Source organism: Podarcis vaucheri, assembly GCF_965113315.1.
Source record: "Podarcis vaucheri genome assembly, chromosome: 10".
Taxonomy (NCBI): domain Eukaryota; kingdom Metazoa; phylum Chordata; class Lepidosauria; order Squamata; family Lacertidae; genus Podarcis; species Podarcis vaucheri.
Window position 1 is genome coordinate 39,658,178 of NC_138748.1, and position 24,720 is coordinate 39,682,897.

Genomic DNA, 24,720 nt, shown 5'->3' on the forward strand with positions numbered 1-24,720 from the left:
CCATCTGACTTACCATCTCAGTATGGTGAAAGGTCAGCCAGGCTGTGGTGAGCAGGACTTCTTACCAATGTTGGAGCTGCAGAGTGGGAGATGGTGATCCATGCTCCCTCCTCAAACAGGGGAGGAAACTTGCTATTTGGTTTACTTCTGTGCTTGATGGGTACAAGCAAAGAGGTAAAGCCAACTAACCAGCTTCTGGCTCCTATCTCTGGCTCCAAGCTGGCGGGGATGGTGGAGGTGTGTTGGATTTAGAGGCCTGTCAGCCTGGCACCAATGGAAAAGGCCATACAATTTTGGTTCCGAGCTGTGAAGGTTCATGTCTGTGCTTGTCAGGGTGGGTGGGTGGAGGTTGGAGCTCCAACAATCCCATACATTTGTAGGCCTAATGTGGACTGTGGCATCTTCATGCCTTCCACACCTCTGATGCAGCAGAGGCCTTTGAACGTATGGGGCTTATAATGGCCTATAGACACCCTTGGTTCTTGAGATATAGTGTAGCCTGCGCAAGGCAGACTCGATCTGCCCAAGAAATTCTAACACCTCTTAAAAACTTGCTTTCTTTCCCTCTGCAGCTTACTAGCATTTGTTTTGGATGAACTTCGTCTTGTTTATGCTTTCACTGGTGACCTCCAGACTGGGTTGCTGTATTGTACTCTTTGTGGGGCTGCCTTTGAAAGGTTTGGAAACCTTAACTGATACAAAGTGAAGTTGCCCAGATGTTGATTGGGAACAGGAAGTCAGTCGATATGATCTCAAGATTCCACCCGTTGTCACTGGTTTGTTTCCTGGCCCAATTCAAACTGCTATTTGGGACCACCTTGACCCATATGACCCTGCCCACGATTTAAGGTCATCACCAGAAGTCCTGCTTCTTTGCCTGTCTGGTGGGCCCTTGTTTAGTGGATCTCCCTTGCAACAGATTTGCATTTGGTCCCTACAAAGCTGGCCTGCAAACGAGCCTTACAAATGTGGTTGTTTGTTTTGTTCTTCATAATATTTTTTGGCACTGTTGTTTAGAAAATGATTGCGATGGATTAAGTTGTTCACTGGTCTTATGGAGTGATTGTGGCTTATGTACCTATTTTAAGTACCAATGGTTTTGGAATTGTTTTCAAAACTGTTTTCTCTTCCAATGCATTGTTCTTCAGATGAAGGGCAGTCTACAAAACAAAACAAAACAAAACAAAATAAAACAAAATAAAATAAAATAAAATAAAATAAAATAAAATATGCCTCCTGTGTAATCTACCCTGAAGAGTGGCCTAAGAAAAAGTTTGTGGGTGAGATCCAACATTGTATGAGTGGACTCCATCTTCCTCTCCTCCTCTCCACAGCCCTAGCAACTCTGCGCCAATATGCTCTGGACCCCGGCCCCCAACCGTCTTGAGCAGATTTTGGGTATGGTGGGGACTTCTGGTTGGGAGAAGAGGAAGTGAAGTTGTGCAAGCAGAAGTTCATTTTACTGATGGCTGGACACAATTGAATTTCACTCTAAATAACTAACATAACTGCAGAAAACAGTAATTATAATTGTTTGCTTTGAAGCGGTGAGATTGTTGTTATAACCAAATTAACAATAAGCAGTGCTCAGTCAATCATTGTTTAAAAATGTATTTCATTACTATATGAAAATGGGACTTTAATGACAATTTCAAATGATTTAGAATGTGGTATAATTATTTGATTTTAATCTGCAGTACAGGTTTGTTTCTTCATCTAAGAAGAGGCCTCATTCAGTGTTTTCGCAGGTGAACAGCTCTTTCAAAAGTTTTGTCCTTGGAAATTAAGGTGGCACACAAATAGCCAAACATCACAGAAAATTAGGTTGGGTTTTGTGATTTTCGGGTAATGTGCCCACATTTTCATTAACCAGTGGAGTTTAATAGTGGCATATACTTTCTTTAATTTTCTTTATTCTATGAATGCATTTTTATTCAATCAGGATATCAGTACTTTTGAATAAATCCATAAGATTTATAATTTCACTAGAACAATAAACTGAGGCGGTTTCTCAGGAAGTTTTATAGTTAGTCTCCATTATTTTTCAAGTGAAGGAACCAACTGGGCTTTTATATTTCAAAATGTGGGCTGCACCTTCTGACCTCTTAACTTCAGTTACCTAGGAGCAAGCCTTATTAACTCAAAGGATTAACTTCAGAGTAGACATAGTTAGGGTCACATTTTAAAAAAGTTTATACTGTATAACGTAAACCCCAACTCTGCACGTTTACTCAAAAGTAAGTCTGACTGTATTCAGTGAGACTTATTCCAAAATAAGAGTTCATATGAGTTTATCTTCTGGTTGTTGTTTTTTAATTTGGTACATTAGACCAACAAAAATGATTTACTTGCATTGCTCTGAAAGCAACTGATTTCTCATTTTAAATCGCCATCATGCAATTTCCCTCTGACAGATTAAGTGAAAGGTCTGGGAAAGGGAAGCATCCTGAAAAATATTGTTCACGGGACATGAAAGTTAAATTGATATTAATTACATAACATTTAATTGTGAACAACCAGCTGATGAAGCTATTGATTGCTGAGTTCTCCCTCTTCCCCTCTTTTCTCCTCATTTAACACCTGCCGATTCTCTCCCACTGGTCTTCATTTGTTGCACACCATAGTTTGCAATTTCATCTAAATGAGCAAACAATGGTGTAATGCAAAAAACAAAACAAAACAAAACAACCCCAAAACACCCACCACAAAGCCTATGTGTGTGCTTCTGTCTTGCAACTTCCTTACCATATAGACCCCTGCCCCGTTAGGTCCAGTCGTGACCGACTCTGGGGTTGCGGCGCTCATCTTGCTTTATTGGCCGAGGAAGCTGGCGTACAGCTTCCGGTTCATGTGGCCAGTATGAGTAAGCTGCTTCTGGTGAACCAGAGCAGTGCACGGAAACACTGTTTACCTTCCCGCCAGAGCGGTACCTATTTATTTACTTGCACTTGACGTGTTTTAGAACTGCTAGGTTGGCAGGAGCAGGGACCGAGCAATGGGATCTCACCCCGTTGTGGGGATTCGAACTGCCGACCTTCTGATTGGCAAGTCCTAGGCTCTGTGGTTTAACCCACAGCGCCACCCGTGTCCCTTCTTTACCATATACTGAAACAGTATATCTTCACATAAAGCACACATCTAATGTGCTCAAGTGATCGTCAGTTGAGCACTTCCCTTCTCCTATTTTAAATTTATGGGAGGCTCACCTGTCTTTCACCTATTGTGCCCCTTACCTATATCAATTCATTAATATCCCACCTTTCTCCCAAAGCAAGGAACCAAGGTGGCTCATGAATTAAAAAGATACAATTAAAAAAACACCAGTTATAAATATTTAAACAGTTACCATATTAAAAGCATCACTGAATCAAAACAACTTAAACCATTTAAGCAGAGAACAAAATATACAAAATCTACTGTTAAAAGTCCCCACCGCTACAGCTAGTTAGTGGCCAAAGGCCTATCTAAACAAAAGAGTCTTTGCCTGCTACTGGAGGGGACCAGTCTAGCCTCCCATGGAAGCATTTTCCACAATCTGGGCACATCTTCCAAGAAGGCCCTCTACTGTGGCCCAATGCACATGGCAGGACCAAGAGAAAAGCCTGCTTGAAATATATAAAAAGGTGGAGTGGCTCATTTCAGTAAGTACAACCCCTCAGATAGCCTGGACCCAAGCTATATATGGCTTTAGAGGTCATAACCATCACTTTGAATTCTGCCCAGAAATGGACCTATAGCCCGTGGAGCTGTTGCAACAAGGAGTTTCTGTTATCTCTGTATCTGGCTCCAGTCTAGTTACTAAGGGTTAATTAATTAAAGTACACATACAGTGGTACCTCGGGTTACATACACTTCAGGTTACAGACTCCGCTAACCCAGAAATAGTACCTCAGGTTAAGAACTTTGCTTCAGGATGAGAACCGAAATCGCACAGCAGTGGCGCGGCAGCGGCAGGAGGCCCCATTAGCTAAAGTGGTGCTTCAGGTTAAGAACAGTTTCAGGTTAAGAACAGACCTCCAGAATGAATTAAGTTCTTAACACGAGGTACCACTGTATAACCATTGCACTTGTTATTGTAACAGAACTCATTGCCACTGAACCTTATTCATGGAGGATAAGGCTACTAACCATGATGGCTTTTCTCTCATTCCGAGTTGGAGGCAGTAACATTTCTGAGGACCAGTTGCTGGAAACAGCAAGAGTGCAGAGTGGACTTGTGCTCAAGCTTTCTTTATTTTATTTTAAGCTCATTATGTTGGGGACTTAAGTTTCAATTTGGTCTGGAACATTTTCAGTTGCTTTGATAAGTTGCATCTATACACATCATATGAGCAGCTCATCGAGTAGAAATAGATGAGGGATTTGATTCAATCTTCATTTAAAGGCAAACCTACCTAATTTGCTCTTCCTGAAATAATCCGCACATCAAAATGCAACCGTCCTTCAAAAGTCTCCCTTCACTTAATTTTTCAGTGCATTTCTTCTGCTAAGTAATATGTACAAATTTTTCGCATAGTATTTGTACAATATAATAAAATACAAAGTAGACCTAAAATCTAGTGGATTAAAAGTGTGCAGATCTAAAAAGCTGGGGAAATGAAAAGTTATCTGTCTGGTGCCAAAGAAGGTACCTCTCCAGGGAGGGTGTTATATAATTTTGATTAATAATTATGATTAACTTAATTTATTACTTGCCTTTCACTCTAAGGTCCCAAAGCAAGGTACAACAATTTAAATTACATTAAAAACAGTTTTAAATAACTTAAAATCAGAAAAATAAGGTGAGTCCTAAAAAATACACAGCTCGCCACAATCCAAAACTTAGACCAAGATTTCTTTTTCTTTTTTTTTAATAGAATGCAGTTTTGCCCAGGGTTATCTTTTATTCCCCTCCAAGGCCTACAATTTTGGTGTCCCAGCAGATGCAGGGAAATTCAGTGTTTTGAATTTACACGTGGGAATCTCAGAACCTGTATTTTGCATTTTAAAAATGTACAGAGTAATGAATTTATGTGAAATTTTCAGTTAAGTGCTTTGCAAGTAATTCTTTCCCCCCAGATAATACCAAGTAGGCATGCAAGTTGGAAACAGCATGCCTTGATTTTTGTATTATTGAGTATTATTGGCTAGTAAAAATGTTTCTGTTGCACAACTAATATTGTGAACAGCTTTATCCAGTTTAAGATGACTGCTTGGGATCCATGACCTTAAAATGTTTAGCATGGCTGCTGGTAAGCCAAGACTGTATTCTGTCACACTATCTACACTGTGTATATTTGTTTGATATGATTTTAATATATATGAGTCCAGAAGCACATATAGGACATAAGCTTGTCAAGATATATTATCTGTCTGTGGAAGAAATGAATGCATGCTCAAAATGGGTAAAATTACTCAAACACAGAAGGACTTTTTATTCTACAGTTTTCCCAGGAGGATTTGAAACCAATTTTGGGTGTCTGTTACAGCTGACCTTTGAAAGAATAAATTAGGTTTTCAAGATTTCTCAGATGTGTAGCCAAAAGGGAGCTGTCTAGTTACATGCATTTTTAAACATCTGCTAGCAGAATCTAAGATCAAAATGCAAAATCTTTGGCTCCGTGATAGTCCCTTGAGGACCTGGGGAATCTCTGAACTTATAAACCAGAAGCACTTTTAGACATGCAGTGTTTTCTGCACAGAAAACTGTTCTTTAAAAAAAAAGTGCGATTGAACAAATAGCATTGTGGTAAAATCAAGAAGCAAATATGTGGAAACTCATCTGTGTGTTTTGTTTTCTCAGAAACACTATTGGAATTTGAACCATGCATGACAAAGTAATTCATTCAGTTTCCATTTTCCACCCTTCCTCCAATAGTGAACCGGAGGAGATGAAGGTTTCCTAATTTTATTTTAGCACCAATATCACAAGTAGGTGAGGTTGAAAAATTGAGACTAGAACAAAGCAAGCCAATGAACTTAATGGTCAAGCAAGGATTTGAACTTGAGTCACCTTGGTGTAAGTTCATCTCTTATACACTGCATTGAATATGATGAATATATAGTATCACAATTATATAAAAAATGTTGAGGGAATTATGATGTATTTGCCATATACTTTGGGATCCATTCAGTGTCTAACATTTGCTTGTCACAGGACTTAATAGAGGCTTCTCAAATCTATTTGTCACCCAGCCAAACACACCTAGCGTACACATTTTCAGTAATTTACAATGTGCCACCAAAAATCATCCAGAAAATTTGGATATGACAGTACACAACTGAAACCACCACAGTAGGAAAATTCTATTCATATGCTTTCTGTTTGGCAAGATAGTACCATGCCACATGCTGCCTTTTATTCCATTCAAACAACACAATCACTGTGGCTGGCGCGCGTGCGCACACACACACACACACACACACACAGATGATACAGTCAGCACAACTATTTTAGGGCCAATAAACACAAAACTAACAGCACACAGAATCTGCTGATTAAAAATTATGATAGATTGCTTTTGTATTTGCACGTTGAGGTCCCCAAGCCACCCCAAATAAAAACATGATTCACACTTAATTTTTGTTTAAGGTTTTTGGCATAATTTTGGCCACAACTTTATTAAAATACAAAAAATGTGAGTGGTTGCTTAGGCATTGGTTGCGACTATCTGACCCCGCTGGGGACGGACTAACGTTCGCACGACCACGAAAGTCCGGAAGGGAAAACATTTTGGGGAGAACGATGGAGAAGGGGACCTTCCCTCACCTCTCCCCAAATGCTCCCAGAGGCTCTTGTGTAGCCCTAACCCCTTCTCAGGGGTTCGGACAAAAGCATGGCGAGCCCCTGTATTCCTTTAATGGAATATCCTTGCTGCAGCAGCATCAGAGGGGCAGGCACAGCCAATCCATGCCCCTCCACCAACCATTTCATAAAACCAATGCCTAACCACAACTTTACAAGCTGTGACGATTTGCTACGCAGTAGACAAAAACCAAGTGGCACCAGCCAATCAGCCAAATGGACAAAATTCCTACCGGGCCCCTGCCCCAAAAGCAGACAACCCCATGACAGGCATAGCAAGGTCAACGCGAACAACCCTAAATGAAGGGAGGGTGGCCAGGCAATCCGATGAGCGCAGCGATAAGAGGAAGCTCAACGCTGTGCGCAGGGGTTTTAACATTTCAAGCTGTCAATCACGAAATGGCAACATCAAAATCTCCCCCATGACAAGGAGAGCCCAAACACAGCAGTGGCCAACTCAATTTTACCCACCCAGCAACAGTGGGGTGTCTCACTAGCCCCCACCGCAACACGTGCTCTCCATGAAGGAGAACACGTTTTGTCTAAATGCTTTCTTTTTCCTGGATTAAGTCCTTTCTCAAGAGTTGCTTGTTTTGAAATTCCCAAATCACTTTTGCCCTGCCTAGTCAGTCATCTGATCCTTCCCTAGCCAATCCCCCCCCATCTTATATGACTCCCTAACCTCTTCCCAGTCTTCCCTCCTGTGTCTGATAGTCCTCTGAGTAAGTAACAATGCCACTTACCGTTTGAAACATACTGCTAGTGCGGTAAAGAGTAAGAGCCTCCCAGTATAAATCTTGGGGCTTTATGACCTTGAGAAACATGTAAGCTCTTTCTAAAATGCAGTGAATAATATAACATTACCTTATTATAACAACCTTTGGAGGATTAATTATCTGTAAAAATGTAACACTGTATATTGTATATTCATTTTAAGTGAATCTAATATTCTACCCATCTGCTCTGTTTAAAGTATATTGTCCAAGGTATTCTGTGAATTAATTTGTGTTGAAAATGGGGTTTTGATTTCTACATTATTGTTAACTTCTCAGTAGCTGGTTGAATGAAATAGCTTTGTCATATAAATTTTATAGTACCTCGGGTTACAGACGCCTCAGGTTACAGACGCTTCAGGTTACAGACTCTGCTAACCCAGAAATAGTATCTCAGGTTAAGAACTTTGCTTCAGGATGAGAACAGAAATTGCACAGCAGCGGCAGTGGGAGGCCCCATTAGCTAAAGTGGTACCTCAGGTTAAGAACAGTTTCAGGTTAAGAACCAGTTAAGTTCTTAACCCGAGCAACCACTGCATTTCTTATTAATTTACCCAACAATTTATATGCCACTTATATTTAAGAGAAAAAATATCTTATTGCACTTATCTGCACGTTCTTTTGTATTTCATGAAAATCTTTAATAAAAAATATTATTCAAATTTACAACTTACCTTAAAACATTTCAAATAAAAATCAAATAGAGAAAAACTAGAAAAAAATCACAACAACTAAACAGTGAATCCCAACAGTAAAACAACTAGAATAGAATGAAAATTCCATGTTTTAGAACATATAGAACTAAATAATATTTTCCGTAAAAATCAGATTAAGTATTACAAATGAAAATTAACTACAAAATATAAATTCCACATGTTAAAAATAAAATAATTGACAACTAAGCAAAATGAAATAGTAATAGCCACCCAGAGTGGTTGGGGAAACCCAGCCAGATGGGCAGGGTACAAATAATAATAATAATAATAATAATAATAATAATAATAATAATAAATAATAATAATAATAATAATAATAATAATAATAATAATAATAATAATAATAATAATATTGAAAACAGTCCAAAAAGGAACACCCTATCCCTTTCTGCTTCCAAGATTTATAAAATGATCCCCAAATAAATGTCATTGTATGGAAAGTATATAAAATGTTTGGAAGGTTTTCATTACCATCATATTTTACTGGCACCTCTTGGGTCAAACTTTAAAAAACCAACATTATGGAAAACTTTCATCTATTACCAAAGTGTAAAACAACTCAAAAATTTCTTACAAGGTTACCCCCTCTTCATATCTCCCTGTTCCACAGTAACCTGTAGCTTCATTTATCCACAGAAGCGAAGCCTAGAGTAATCAGCTTCCCACCAAACAGATGGTCCTCAATCAGTGTCAATAGGATGCTGGGAGTGATCACATCCTTTTGCCATGATTAAAATAGGCTTTGTCCAAACAATTGATGGAACACCTGTCTGGCTGCAGACAGGATCAGGAGGCCCTCCTGTCATTAGACCCTCCAAGCTTGCTAACCAATGGGAGGTAGCTTAGCTACTCATTGAAGCTAGGTGGCCTATGGCTCTTCTTGGAATCGAAGAGTGTCAAGTGCATAATAGTAGTAAGAGTGGCTGCAGGTGGCATTGTGCTCATCTCCCAGCCAAACACAGTAGACTAGAGTTTGCCTTCCCCATCTGCAGCCATGCATTTCATTAAATGCTGTACATGCCTAATGATTGTCTTTGTATGCTGTTTTGGACTTTTGAAATTGAGTTCTCAATCAGAAGCAACACTGCCAAAGCCTGGCCATGAAAAATGCTTTTGCACCTTTTATAGCTGCTGGGAGACTGGGAATATGAACATGCAAATTTGTTTGCCATTTTCAAGTGCTGGGTTACCAAATAGGCAGAGTAGGCACAGGCCTATGGGCCCCATGCTTTTTAGGGGCCCTGCAACAACGGATCAAAATAATATTGACTTGATATTGAAAGAAAATTACAATCAAGCTTTCTTAGTTCAATGTTATCCCACTCAAGCGTGCAGACGAGCCTCAATATTTCAACTGCCTTGGGGCTTCCACAGGGTTTAATCCAGCACTGACTGTTGTGATAGAAGGAGCTATGTAAATCCTCCTTCTGCATGGCATATAGCTAGTCAAGACAAAGGGGGATTTCTTTGGCTTGGGGGATTGTAACTGTAGTGGAAAGTTGAAGTGCATAACGGTAGCTTTCATATGTCTGTTTCCTGCCCATTTTTGCAGGTCTTAAATAGATGGGGATTTGCAAGTTTTTGAGATCCTTCAGGATAACAATATCATTTATCCAAATTATTTGTATATCACTTTTAAAACAGAAGTCACCAAGGTGGTGAACATCATAATAACTTAAAGACACACATGGAAACACCAGTGCAGTATAACAAATAACATCTATCACATTGAATGTAAGCCTGACTAAAAGATGAACCTAGTCTAAGATGACTAATATTGGAAGAACCAGAATGCTTACTGGCTTTTAAAATCAGCTGTTATTATAAAATAAAGCCACATCTCCATTGTGGATATAAGCCTGTTTTCAGGCTTATAAATGTAGTCCTCCAGGTTATTAAAGAAAAGTATGGGAACTAATGTTGTGTGAAGGTGGTGGGAATGTTCTACAGATCATTCTCCTTGCTCTTGAAGCTCCACTGTGTTCAGTAGGCCTTACTCCTATATATGCCTCTTAGTGTCCTTAAAGAGCTAAGCATTTTAGATTCCAACTGGGAAACGCTATGATTTATACCACTTCTGAGTTTGCAGTGTAGAGAATCCAACAAATTACTGCTCAACCTACGCTAGCTTATTTGGGTAATTTGTGTACTGTAATGTTTTCAAAAATCACATAAATGCTCCTGATTCAACAAGCAAATGTCCACCCACCTGGCGCCTAATTATTGTCTAGTTCTTTCTATCTGGTCAGTATGTTTGCTAAGAAGATTGGCTCCACATCGAGGTGTTTATAAAGCACTTATGTGATATCTAAAAATATTGCTGTGATTTCTCAGCTCTGCTTACAGAACCATTTACGCTTCCCTTGTGGGATGGTTAACAAACAACAGCTTCAGATAGGCTCTGTTTATACATTTCAGAAGGAGTCCTAAGCAGAATCCACATCCTGAATGCTTTATTTTTTGTTACTTTTCTATACCACCCATCCTCTGGGTGGTTTATATATTTGATAATACAAAATAGAAATTAAAAACTTTCAATGAAGGAGAGTCCACAGCCTCCCAAAGGAGACTGTTCCAAATCATTGAGTTGGAAGGGATCCCGCAGGTTATATAGACCAACCTCCTGCAATTTAGGAATCTCAACTATCAATCTCAACTAATGATGGAATGCTCTGTCACATATGCCTCAACTGTCCCGGGAAAACTGGGACATCCCATTCTTTTCATGCAAGAGTGTGGTGGCCATTTTGGGTGCTGTGATCTCGTGCCATTGCATGATCTCCTATGGGTCCCATGACTCACCCTGGAGCAAGGCCCGGAAGATGCAAGGAAATTCTCTTTGTGTGTCCAGTCTAGCCCTCATGCTGTATTGGATACAGTCTTTCGTGTTCTGTCCTTGAGCCCAACAGGAGAGCTTCATGGGTGCCCTCCCCAACCCCCACTATGTTTTGCACCATTCAGGTTCTACTTTGCCTCTATGAATTGCATGACTTGTGCTGTCCCTTTCTCGCACTATGTTGACAAGCAGGACCAGACTGGGGACAAGCTCTGGATGGATGTGTCAGTGAGTGCAAGGGACGGATGAGATACATCTAATGGCTCCTTAAAATGATCATCTGGATGTATTGTTAAAACCAGTGACACTGAAGCTCATAATCGGATGCTGTAGAAATCAGATGTGTGATTTCCCTCAAAAGTTCTTCTACAGCTCAGAATGAAAGTCTCACTTTTGTATGCGCCCAAACGGTACTTTTTAAAACTTAAATATACTCTTAGCCCAAGTCCTGGATCCCACTTAGGGCTTGCACAAACCTAAGGAAATCCCCACCACTACCATCTTAGAGGTTTATTAAAAGGCTTTATGGACTGGTTGAGAAGCCTAGTGACGCTCCAAAGCATTGTGTGGTGCTGGGGGAGGGAAATGTGCAACCCCTGAACTTGACTGGGAAGCTTTCAGACCCAGATAGTGGGTAAGAAAAGCAAAGGTTTTCATTACAGGCAATGCTCACTATCCATATCTGTCAGCTTTTCCCTTTTCTTGCGAGGAATCCTATTTGGAATAAGGGAATTTCCCTTAAAAAAAGGGAAATGTTGACAGCTATGTCACTATCCTTGCCACCCATGTTTTTGTGACCTGTGTAGCATGGCAAAAAGAGTCAAAACTTCCTCCCAGGTGCCTACTTCTTCAGGGCAAATTACAGCAGTAATTACCCATTTCCAAAGCACAATGAGCAGAATAAAATCCTCTTGAAAACCATTCCACAAAATTTAGTAATCCACCTTATGTTAGTGATTAGTAGCTATTTACAAGGTGGTCACTTGACCCTTTATGTGTCCACTCAGCTACTTCAATTTGTGGTACTCTTTTTGGCACCTACTTAAAATATTTTTTTTTAGGCATTCAAGACATGTTGGTTTTAATTATCGTTAGATGTTTTCACTGTTTTTATTGACAATTTTAATGTTTCTTCTAAACTGCTTACAGTTTTTACTATAATCAAGTAGTATATAAATTTTGTTAAATACATATGTACCCAAGTCCTACCCAACACCCTGGTTGACTGGGGGTGATTCTTATTTTGCTGCAGTGGCCTAGTTTATAAATCAATTATACTTACATTGATTAGAAAGTCAGTTTAAAAAGGCTTTCTCCCACTTTCTGTAGTGTGTCTATGACATTTAATTGTGATATATTGGCAACTAAAACTCGAATCCTAAAAGCAAATACTTGATAGCAAGCACTACTGAATAAAATGAGAGTTGCATCTGGGTAACTGTGTACAGGGTCATACTGTTAGCCACAGATACAGATGCAAATTCTTCTCTATCATTCTATAATGTGACATGTTTGATTAAGTCAAAAGGCTTTTGGCAGCTTTTATTAGCAGAAGCATTCAAGACCTGAACTGACAATGACATGGAGAATGGCTTAATTTAGAATAAACTTGAAAGAAAACAAATACACAGTGTGATGAAAATCAATCAAGGGAATATCAAGTCAACACTTTAATATGAACATAATTATGTTTGGCAGAATGGGTGTTCTTCTGGATTTCGCTTTCATACCTTAACTCATGCTTTGCCACAGATTAACTGTTCTGTTCAAACTAAGTGCATTTCATGTGTTCTCTGTCAAATGAGTACTACATCTGCTCAGACAGTCTGGCCTTATTTTGAATTGGGTCCTGCTTTTATTGAGCTGGGCCTGACATGACATGGGGTTCACATTCTGCTCCCACTATTATCCAGGATCTCTATCAGCCCTCTAGACTTCCTCATGCAAAAGAAGGAAACTATAGCCTGAGGAAGAGGTAACCTGTGGCAGGGGAGACCCCTCATACAATCAGAGAGAACTTGCAAGTAGGGATGGGAAAATCTGTTAATTTTAGTTTTGTTGGGCTCTCATTTTTCCAATCTTAAATTCACTTATATGCATTTCCACATCAGTTTGCAATTTTTTTTTTTGTATGCAGTACAATTTTGAATGCATTTCTCCCCAATATACACATTTTTTGCAAAGCAATTCCCTGTAATATAATACATTTTTATGCAAACTTTACCCAATCATGTGTGTTTTTGTACACATTGCTTGACTAGAGAATTCATTGCAAAATCTGGAGAAGGGCAATTTCCAAATGTATGGGTTGTGTGTCAGCTGATGTATTGTTTCGGAAAGTGTGAATTTTGTTTGCCTTAAAACGTGAACAGAATTTCCCTCTCATCTTTACTTGTAAAGCTTAGTTGAAAATGATGTGACTCATTTCTTGCCAGGGATCTTGGGACTCATAGTTTTTTCCAGCTAATGAGAAGCTGTGTTGAGCCCCTTCTCTATAGTAGTGAGTCCTGTCTGCCACCTGTTGCCTTCTTCTGTTTTTTTTCTGCAAAGAGGTTCTGTTTTGTTGTTGGCTTAGGAAAGGTGCATGTCTGGGGGACTTGCAGGGAACTGCACTTCCTCCATTTGAGCTTTCCAATCATTCCTACTGACTACTCAGAAAGCCCCCCTTTTCCCCAAGTATTCAACAGGAATGTTGAAAAATCAAAATGGTTCCTGGAGTAAGCTGTGGCAGGGGTGGCCTCACATGTCACTAGTTCCTTTTCAAACTACAATGTCATATTTGTAGTGGAAAATAGCCTTTGTCCTTTCACCCCCCCCCCCAACATTTGCAAAGAAAGAAAGTTATCCAAAATAATCTCTCTCACACACACCTTGTCTTTTCGCTCTGCAGGTTTTATTGAACGGCTCATCGATCCTTCTGAGTGGAATCCACTTAGAGCAAAATGGCTGCAGGAAATCTGCTCGTATATTCCAGTCAGCCCCACAGAACGGGGCTGCTTTCTTCAGGATTGAACACAGGTGTGTCAGAAAACATTGGGAACATAACTCATTATTGATTTTTCATTAATGTTTGACAAGTGAAGTTGGAGGCAGAAATACAATGACCGTTACCCTTGATACAAAAGATTATATGAAATAAATGTCACTGTGAAAAACTCTTTAGTATACCAACCCACAAGCCCAGCCCTTCACATGTTTACTAAGGTGTAAGTCCCATTGAATAGGGACGCGGGTGGTGCTGTGGGTTAAACCACAGAGCCTAGGACTTGCCGATCAGAAGGTCGGTGGTTCGAATCCCCGCGATGGGGTGAGCTCCCATTGCTCAGTCCCTACTCCTGCCAACCTAGCAGTTCAAAAGCACGTCAAAGTGCAAGTAGATAAATAGGTACCGCTCTGGCGGAAAGGTAAACGGTGTTTCCGTGCGCTGCTCTGGTTTGCCAGAAGTGGCTTAGTCATGCTGGCCACATGACCCGGAAGCTGTACGCCGGCTCCCTCGGCCAATAAAGCGAGATGAGTGCCGCAATACCAGAGTTGGTCATGACTGGACCTAATGGTCCCTTTACCTTTACCTTTAAGTCCCATTGAAGAGAACATGTGTAAGACTTCTGCCAGCAATCTGTGGCCCTCCAGTTTATTGTTTTCTAAACATTTCTTTAATAACTGGGTGGATGTTCCAATTCTCCAGCTGTAATTAGTTGGATAGATTCTATAGCCTTTTTTGTTTAGAAGCAACAGGGCTTGGTATTTTGCATCTTCACCTAAAAGATCTCAGGTCACAAAGCAGGGAAATGTTTCTGCATGGAAAAATGTGTGGAAGTTGGTAGAAGGAAAACTGGCATGCAAGGTGGTTGGCAATGGTGAGTTGGGTTTCCTCAGCTTGCTGGACTAGGTTCTATAAAGTCTTCTAGTATTCACTGAGTTTCCATGCCATACACGTAGACCCACATAGAAATGGGCTTATTAGCACTTTGTCTCTGTCTCCTCTACTGCATTATGAGATATAAAATACCTATACCTAATTTATGGAATGTTGGAATTTGTAACATTTTGAAGAGATGTTTGATAAACACTGAACATCATAAGCCTTGTTTCAGCTGTTTTCCGTTCGTTTTTTATTTGCCCAATAGCTGCCTCTTCCATTTGGTTTTATTAGCATTATTTGATTCTGACCCAGTCATTCTGATGCTTTCACTGGAAAATTTACTCTTTGTCAGTGATGTGAAAGATGAAAACCATTAGTACATATAAGCACTGAAACCCAAACCAGTACTTGGTATTTTGCAGGACCAGGAATGAAATTCCATTAACTTTGCACTGAACTATCAATTATCTAAAATGTTTAATTTGTGCAGTATGTCTAGCGGACTGCAAGCATTATTATATTTGTAGCTTGTATTGTGTGTTTCCAACTGCATTTTTGAAAGACGATCAGGGCTCCTCCAACTGACCTATTTATACAGCTTTCACCCTGATTTGCTTGCACAAAGTCTGTGTGATGTTCAGACTATGCCCAGTCTTTATTGAGCATTTCGTCTGATTTGTTATATGACAATGAGCTTTCATCCTGATTTGCTTGTGAGGAATAGATACATATTCCCCTTAACCATTCATTCTTCCCACACTTTTTAGTGTATTTGCCCCAAAACTTCTCTAATGCAAAGATCTGTTTGTTTTTAAAGTGCAGCTCTTGCGCTAGGCTGACAAAGCACTTTAATCTACTTTTATTGTGCAAACCTAAAGTTCGGGTGTGCACTTGAATTTCTCCTGCAAAATAGTGATGGCCTGGAGTATTGTCGAGATTGGCCAGAATAGTTGCATTAGAATTTTGAGGAAATAAATTTTCCTTCAATAAATAATCCCATATAGTCGCACCTTTGCTTACGTATCCCTCCAGTTAGGTAAACTTTGGGATACGTAAGTGGCAAACCTGGAAGTATATTTCCGGGTTTTTGCCGCGCGCGCATGTGGTCTTTCCAGTTGCAAAAACATCGGGATCCTTCCAGACCTCCAGAACGTATCCCGCTTGCAACTGGAGGTACCACTGTATTTTTAAAAATTCCCACAGTGAGAAATTTATACTTTCTGGCCCCCTACGCGTCTCCAAGAAAACATCTATCTGATCAAGTTCCCAACCAGATCTGCTGGGAACCGGAGCACTTTTCATAAAAGAAGATCAGGAACTTTTTGGTGATACTTAACTCAGGATACTTAATGATCACTCAAGGTTGCCATATTTCAAAAAGTGAAAAGATATTTTTTTTCTTTTGCCAAAATTGTTGAGTTGCCATATGTCTGAATTTTCCCAGACATTTTTAGCAATTTCCACCCAGACGCTGCTTCCAACTGCAGTATTCAGGCTATGTTCAGGAAACTCTAGACTTATGGCAACCCTGATTTATTCTCTGTGCACTTTAGGAACTTGGTTCTGTTTTGTATGCAGTGCTGAGCATAGAGATATAGTGATATAACTGCATGGAACTGAACTGAAAGAAACAAAAGCAGCCTGTGGGTTCAGAATGGCAGTGTGATACTGCCTGCATGTTCTTGCATTGTTCTCCATGCAACTAGAAGCCAAACGTTCTAGCTTATTGTGGTTGATTAGGAATGATTAGGAATGTGTGTGCTGCCTGATTGCTTCTGCAAGTGGCTTCTTATTATGTCCAAATCAGACATGGTTGTCTTGCTTTTATCGTTTTAGACCTATTGCTCACTCTTCACTTAAAAATGAGGCACAAATTGGAAATGCAACTAGGTAAAATAGAACAAGGGAGCACCCTATATTTACATTGCTTTTGCCAATGTGCAAACCTCACCCATCTTGTGGTCCTCTGTTCTCCCCATTTACCCATTTGTTTTTTAGTTGGGTGGGTTAGAGCTCTAGGACAGGCTGAAGAATGAGTCTGTGTGGGATGTGGGAAACTCCACATGACTCTCAACAAAATTCTATGCAGATTTATCCTGTGAAATGTTAATTCCTTAATGGTACCTAGTCATAGTCGATTCCAAACAGGAAAAAGTGGCACCATAAAGCCTAAAGAACACATTTTTTGGGGTGTGAGTTTTTGTATGCTGTGTTGTGCATTTGATTAAGTAGACTGAACAACACTAAATTTATACCGCAGTAGATATGCTAAGCTTTAAGGTATGCAGGACCTCCACAGCTCTTGGTCTGTTGGTCTTCCAATAGATTTTAGTACAACAGCCTTTCTCCCCCCCCCCATCTCTCTCTCTCTCTCTCACACACACACACACAGAGAGAGAGAGAGAGAGAGAGAGAGAGAGAGAGAGAGTCCTATTGATAACAAAATGCACTCTAATTTGCTAGGGAAAATATATTTTCTGGCTAGGCTGTCCTATATTCTATATTTTCCTCCCTAGTAATTTTCCTTGTTTTGTTATTTTCTTTAGCTTTCCAGCAATGTTGTGAATGGAAGAATATCCGTCATGCATGTGTAAATTGTAGGAGACGTCTTAAAGAATTTTATAGATCTATCATGTGTGCACACAATGTCACTCAACTTTACTGCCAGGTAAGGAATTTGTTTTGACTGAGTTACAAAAAGCTGAAAAGATATAATGTTCTTTTTAAAGCTATAATTTTGAAGTATAAGTGGGTGCATCCTATGTTTCCCCCTGAAAAAATTATGAAGAATTGGAAAGGCGTGCACTCTTAAGGATAAATTGCTATCAAGAGATGAACATGCTGGTTTTTTTAATGCAAATATGTCAGTAAAAGGTTTATTCAGCAGCATTTTCTAAGTTTTTTTTGCAGTGATTTAGGGAGTGCCATTTGAGCTGCAGTTACTAATAATTCGGCTGATTTTAATGAAGACTCTGTATAAGGTGATCATGGGGGGGGGGGCGCTACATGAGACCAATTCTCTGCAAAAATAAATCGTAGTGCAGGTCATGTGCTGGGTGTCTATGCAGATCAGATTCAGAATTATGCACATAGGTCTCTATGGAAATGGGATTTTGAAGGTATGGAAGTCCAGGGTTGGCTCGTGGTATGACCTTGAACATCTTACCATGTGTTCATTTAATCTGAGCAAGGTTAATTACAAGGACATACAAGTGGTATTGAGTGTTTTTAGTAGCAAAAAGAAGAAGAAAGCAGTGCCAGAACTCATGGCTTGATAAAAGTGCTGTGAGTGTCATCACAAAATGGCTGCCAGAGGCAGCAAAGAAAGAGGGGATGGTACTCTGTACAGGTAAGTACTACCACAGAAAAAGCACTGATGGTACTCAGTACTAGGACCCCTAAGCTAAGGTATACACTTTGTTTTGAGGGTAGCTGCAGAGATTATTAGCATGTCATGTTGTAAATCAACATGAATCATTATTTCTTACCACCTCTCTGCTCCTTTTTGTAGTGTCCCCTTGGGATGATAGCTATCTATGATGAGTGATTTGACAGTATTTGACATTAAAATTGCTAAACGTACTTTCACTCACTGACCTGGTTCACACTTAGACCTGGAAGGTTTGTTTGTGGTGAGTAAAGAGAAAGCTTAATCATGAGTCTAGGTTGGGACAACACACCAAACCAAACTTTGCATTAGCTCAGTGTGGCATGGGAGTAACAAAGACCGGCAGGAGGAGCAAATCGGCTGCCAAATCTGGAAACCAAACATTCATGTTGTCTCAGTCAGCTATAATGCATATTTCAGTGCTGAGACTCCAATTTTACAGACCTACACCTTGCTTTGTGCCAATATTACCAGAAAATGCCATTTTAAAAATGTGTTAGTATTTCTTACTGCTACCGTTCAACAGCTCTGAGTTGGCCATGACGTATCTCCCTTTTTTCTTTTCTTTTCTGACACAATTGCAATCTGAATTAGTGGAGGATTGTACAAGTTTCCCGTCCTATGCCACATACATATATGTGCCAAATATGTCATTCCCATGGTTCCTGATAACCTGCTAAAATTCAGCTTGCTGTCAGAAGGCACTTGAGGCTTCTGTCATATGTTGAGTTAGTGAAAATACTAAAAATAATGAAAGATATTAAAACAATTTCTTGTTTGACATGTGTTTTGGCACGTGGATGAAAATCAACTTGTAACGGGCACATGAGAGTCTCAACACAGTACTGTTTTATGGTTGGGCAGACTTTTGTGTAAAAAAATCTATAAATCTATTCCACTCAGTCTGGAATGAAGGAAGAAGAATGAGCATTGGCTGAAGGATGGGCCACAGTACCTGTCCCTGGCCACACCCCTGGCCACAGCCCATTGGCCTGCCAGGCAGGGGCGGGCCAATTACACCCTGTTACTAGGTGGGTGGCACCCGGCCAGGTAAGTCCTGAACGGGGTTGCAAACTCCGCCCACCCGTTGGGAGGAGGTGAGCGGGAATTATAAATGTATTCCACTCAGTCTGGATCCCAGTGAGTTTCCAGGCTTTCATGATTATTCCAGAGAGAGTATTCTTGAATGTAACATTCTTAACATCTCCTCAAACAAACATTTTGAAACCCTTACAAATTTTCTCTTGGAGTTATCCCACTTGTCACCAGACAGAAGATTAACAGGCTGCTTCCCCCCTAATTTTCACTTTTAGAAAAGAACGTGAATATATATATATAAATGATTATTTGTTTACTTTTCCTCTCCTTATTTCTGCATTCAAACACAGAAAAGGTATTTGTGCAGAAAGGATGTCTTGCTGCGTCCTTCAGCTGTGTAAAATCCAGTAGCAAAATCATCATCAAACCTTTTATTGGCATCACATACAAACATCCATAGCACATCATGGAATGGAAACAAGATGGCGACTGAGATAGCAGCCTAGTCAGAACTCCTGCCTTCAATTAAGCTTTCAAGTAGTTTTTAGCCACTTCCTAATTCTAATTTTATATTTTTAACGTTTTACTGGCTGCCTCATCACCTCTCCTTGTTTTTAGTTTTTAGTTTTATGTTTTACTGCTCAACCTGACATAACATAACAACAGTAGCAAAATGCAACTCCTCAACTCTTTTTTTTTTAAGGGTTCTCTAGGTCCACCCCTACTCTTTCTGTGTGCTTGGGGGCAGATTTGTGTTTAATCACTTGGATCTGCTGCCATCACTTTGACCCTAATTTCAATTAGACTCCAGTTCTATTTTCTGTATTGCGGACTTTGCAAGCTTAGCTGATGGGTTGGCTTCTGCCATGATATAACCACTTTGCTACACTGATTGGAATATTGATTGCACTGTAGCTGTCAATATTTCTGCAGAGAGAGCAAAGCCATTGCACCTTTATTGAGACCAACCTCCCAACCCTGCAAACAAGATCTTTCTATGCTGATGTGCATTTAATGTGAAGCGCAGTACAGCCCCCTCCCCGGGCTTTCTTGAGATAGTCTGTTCCTCTTGAGATCCTGTCTTTTTATTCAAGAGAAGCACAGCAGGCACACGGGAAAATTTATATTCTGACTGCTTCTCTCTGTGTCGTCTTCCCCCTAGCCGAGTAGAGTAATAACGGCAGTAAAGTTGCTACTGTTTAGTGACAGAAGCCCTTCAAAATGTTGCAGGGTAGCCTTTTCAGTGGTGGTGTTCTGGTTGTGGAATTCCTTCCAGAGGCAAATTTGCACCATTGCAAACAGTATCTCCTTCCTGTACTTGGCCTCCCACCCTTTTCATCCAAGTCAAACAATGGACCGTACACAAATAAAATTTGGCTCTGCACCTATGTCCATTGAGCTAGGAGTAAGCTCTATCAAATGAAGTGAGACTTCCATCTGACTAAACATGCATTGAATTGTCACACAGACTTAAGTTCCATTGAAACCAATGAGATATCCATTAGCTGCAACTAACAACTTTCCAATTTCGGTGTGACTTAAGCACAATCTTCGCTGGACTTGGGCCTTTGATTTTAATCTCTTAAAAGCTGTGCAATTATATGAAAGGACTTTTATTATATTTTATTTGTTTAAATGTATCATGGATCACTTGATTACAATAGTCTCTAAGCAGTGAACAAAAGATACAATACAGAAAAGGTAGAAACTGGTTGAAACTATAAAATCATACTTCAATTAAAATGCCTGCTGAGATTTTAAAAAGTATTCAGTAGGCTGATTATAACATCAGCATATATTCTATAGCAGCATTCATCAGATGGAGCTGTAGTCTAAAACATCTGAAGGCATCAGGACGGTGATGTTTTCTTTAAACGCAACACATTTTCATATTTCCAAAGCCGCAAAAGATAGACATGAACATATGCAGCTATAGGCTTATTTGCATCTGGGGCTGATGGCTAGGAATTGGGGAGAAATTTAATTCAGTTTGCATTTTAAAGTGAACCTACCTACTTCTTATTTTCCAAAATAATATGTGAACATAAATCACAGCCTTTCTTCGAAATTTGCACTTCTCTGAATTTTGTGGCATAGTTCTCCAGCCATGTATGAGAATAACGTACCAAAATGCATTACATTTGCAAATTTGCTTTAAAAATGTGTGTACTGGGCAAAATTGCAAGCAAAAATTTGTATTTTAGGAGACATGCACTAAAATGCTCATGCATTTTCATGAGAACTTAAAAAAAAATATCACAAGCTGATATGAAAATCTTAAGGGTGGAAAAATGAGGAGGTGAGAGAAACCAAAACCTACACATTCACCCATCCCCAACGATGGCTAAGGAGTTAAGCCAAAGCATTCACAGGAAAGGTGGGTTTTAAGAAAAGATTTCAAGTCAAAGTCAAAATGAAGTATTCCAGGGCCTAGAGGACAGCAAAGGAGAAGGGATTAAGTAGATCAAGAGAGCAGAAAACATTGTGATTATATAGAAGGGTAGATTTAGGAGAATGAGGGCTAGCAGCATGTTTGCAAAGAACAGGAAAAGGTAAATGAGATTTTGAATAAGCAATAAACATTTGTTTGATATGTTTATTTTGTAGGTTTCCTGCTATATTTGTTCCTTATTATATTTCACACCTTTAAAAATATTTGACTGTTCCGCTCTCCATATTGTACCATCTCCTGTACAATTCTTTATATTCAGTCATTAAGATTCCATTTTTCATCCAGATAAGCATGGGATATGTGAAATAATAGATTTATGTGGCAATCCCTATTCTCTCCAAAATCATCCTGACTGGCATTGATAGGATATCCTAATTTTCACATCTGTTTTGATTTAGAACTATGCTGGCACTTCTGTTATTTTTCACTGAGAGTTCTGTCAGGGTAGCCCATCTACTAGTACTATCCTGCTTCTCTTAATTAGCATCTCGGTTGTAATGCCTGAAAGAAGATGGAACATTGTATTATTATTTCTGACCACATCACAAGTTGAAGCTATGTTAGGTTTGCAAGTAGCAACACAGACAAGTGGAACTACCCAGCTAAAGGCAAACGTTTGCAGCCCCATTCAGTTCAGTCAGACTCACACACATGCTTAACTCTCATCCATTAAAATCTCTGTGTTGCCACATGAAGACCTGAATATGGAACATGTGTTACTGAAGTTCTGGCATACATCAGTTATGTGTATCTTCATGATGCAAAGCTATCTTCAAAGAGCACTTGGGTATTTATTCAGGGCATTATAGGGAAAGTGGCAAATAGTGCCAAAGAAATTGGCTATAATTCAACAGTTAAACATTTCTCTTGCAAGATATTAGTGATGGTACCCAGTCTCAGAATAGGAGAGGGTGGTGTCAAAAATCAAATTCCAGCAGTTTAAGCTGCCTAGAAACCTTTAAGGTTAAGTCTCGGCTTCTCAAAAGCTTGGGTCTCGTTCCAAAATGGCCCAAGAAAGGTGACAGGCCTAGTTTGGGTAGAGTCCACATTTAAATTAATTTATTTATTTAGGCTTCATTTGAATCAGGCCCAGATTTATTTATGCACGCATTTCAGTCCCACGGGTGCAGTACTTGGGGCAGCTTGCAACAATTTAAAATCACGCTGTCATATAAAAACAGTTAAAATACAGTAAGCTGCACCAAAGGCAAAGTTCACCAGATAAAAACACAACTGTTATATAAAACAATATGATACTTACCATGTGGGTTAAAAATGTATTTACCAGCTGGCAAAAGGCAGCCAGAGAGAGGGCCACAACCTACGCTTCAAGTGGCAATGCATTTCTCAGCATTGCTGCAGCCACTGACAAAGCTTTATCTCATGCGGCCATGAGCTATGAATGGCATCCAACTAAGCCATGCTCACCCATTGCAATCCGTGGGCTTAACTTAAGTCTGTTGGTTTCATTGGGTCCACTCCAACTTAGTTGGATCCATCCATTCTCCAAAATTAGATCCATTCTGAAGCAGGCTGTGAGCAGCCCACACATGTTTGCAAGATAAGTTTTGTAATGAACTGATTTACAATTTCTACCAGTACTGGAGAAACTTTGATGGAAAATTTCTTTCCAGTGTTCATTTTATGTTTTCAGTGAAAATACTATTTTCAGTGGTCACTTTTTTATTTCTGCTTGCTAAGCTTTTGTCTGTGTATGGACAGCGGAATATTTCACCAATTATAAAATGAAGCAGGAACTTCATGGCCCAAGGAATGCTATAGGGATTGGAGTGTTTCATTAATTTATAGGCTATGTTTAAAGCCAAGCCCTTTGCTGGCAATCAAAACTTGCTATCGCCAATGGGCAGCCTCTGCCTGCTCAATAACACACTGGGGATTAAATGAAGATCCTTCTTGTGTTCCCAGGAAATAATTAGGCAGAGCTGATTTATATAAGCCCTGGAATCTGTCGTCTATTGATACTTTTTCTTATTTTAAAAAAGTTATTGAAAATCAAAGACAACCCTTTCACATGAAAATCCACTCTTCATTTCATTCGCTCCTCCCAGCTTTGCTGATTTCAGCAGTTGGATTTGGAAAAGAAAAAGGCCTTTAAGAAGTGGTTATTACTAGACAGCTAAGAGTCAAAAATGCTGGCTGATCCACTGCAATTCAACCACGGATGTATCAATAGTGCCTGACCTACCTTCTCTTTATTCTTGGTGTACAGCACTGTTAGCATAGTCTGGTCAGCTTCAGGTTTGAGGGTGCCCTTCCTGAAGTCTCCTCTGGGGCCCCCTCTCCTATGCCATTGGCTTTCCTGGCAATATTGGGGTTTGGCTGGGGGTACTGAATGACCACAGGGGCAGCAATCCTTCTGTGAGCTTCCCCAGCAGTAGGGTTGGGAGCCATTGCTAATAAATTTCCCATCATGCCACTAACATCCACTGAAGCCTGCCATTTTTATTTTTCACAGTGTCCTAGAGGGAAAAGTAAAATGGCGGCAGCTCCAAGACTGGGCCTTTTATGGTAACGCTGGGCCTGAGGGTGCATTTAAAACTTTCTAAGCAGTGTGCGAAAATACAACATAGAAACAAGAAAACAGTACCATAAAAATAGAGACACAACATAACAAACCAGTAAAACAATGTTAGAAACACATATACAAAGAGGAACTCAGTAATAACAGGGTATGACCTGATGAATCAAGGAAAGCCTAGGCAAATATATATTTCTTTCTAAGAGAACTGAAGCAACCGAGGGTTGATGTTTCATCTATGGCAGAGGGTAGGGCAATTCAGAATGCAGGGGCAATGGCTGAAAGTGCCTGATTTTGTGTCACTGCCCTGTGATATTCTGTAGGGCGTGGTG

The 24,720-nt window shown here is 39.8% G+C and overlaps 1 protein-coding gene and 1 long non-coding RNA gene across 8 annotated transcripts in view; one reads left to right on the forward strand and one right to left on the reverse strand.

Moving 5' to 3' along the window:
- The window catches only part of LOC309542183, a 113,317-nt gene that overhangs the window by 21,778 nt on the left and 66,819 nt on the right, over window positions 1-24,720 (forward strand). For all 7 annotated transcript variants that reach the window (XR_014224122.1, XR_014224123.1, XR_014224124.1 and 4 more), the window contains 2 exons: window positions 14,000-14,127; window positions 17,518-17,639. This is a non-coding gene — a long non-coding RNA (uncharacterized lncRNA). The remainder of the gene's footprint in view (window positions 1-13,999; window positions 14,128-17,517; window positions 17,640-24,720) is intronic.
- The window catches only part of IKBIP (IKBKB interacting protein), a 433,380-nt gene continuing 420,501 nt past the window's right edge, over window positions 11,842-24,720 (reverse strand). Inside the window, exon 5 of the transcript XR_014224121.1 lies at window positions 11,842-11,879. The gene's annotated coding sequence lies outside the window, so the exon portion shown is untranslated. The remainder of the gene's footprint in view (window positions 11,880-24,720) is intronic.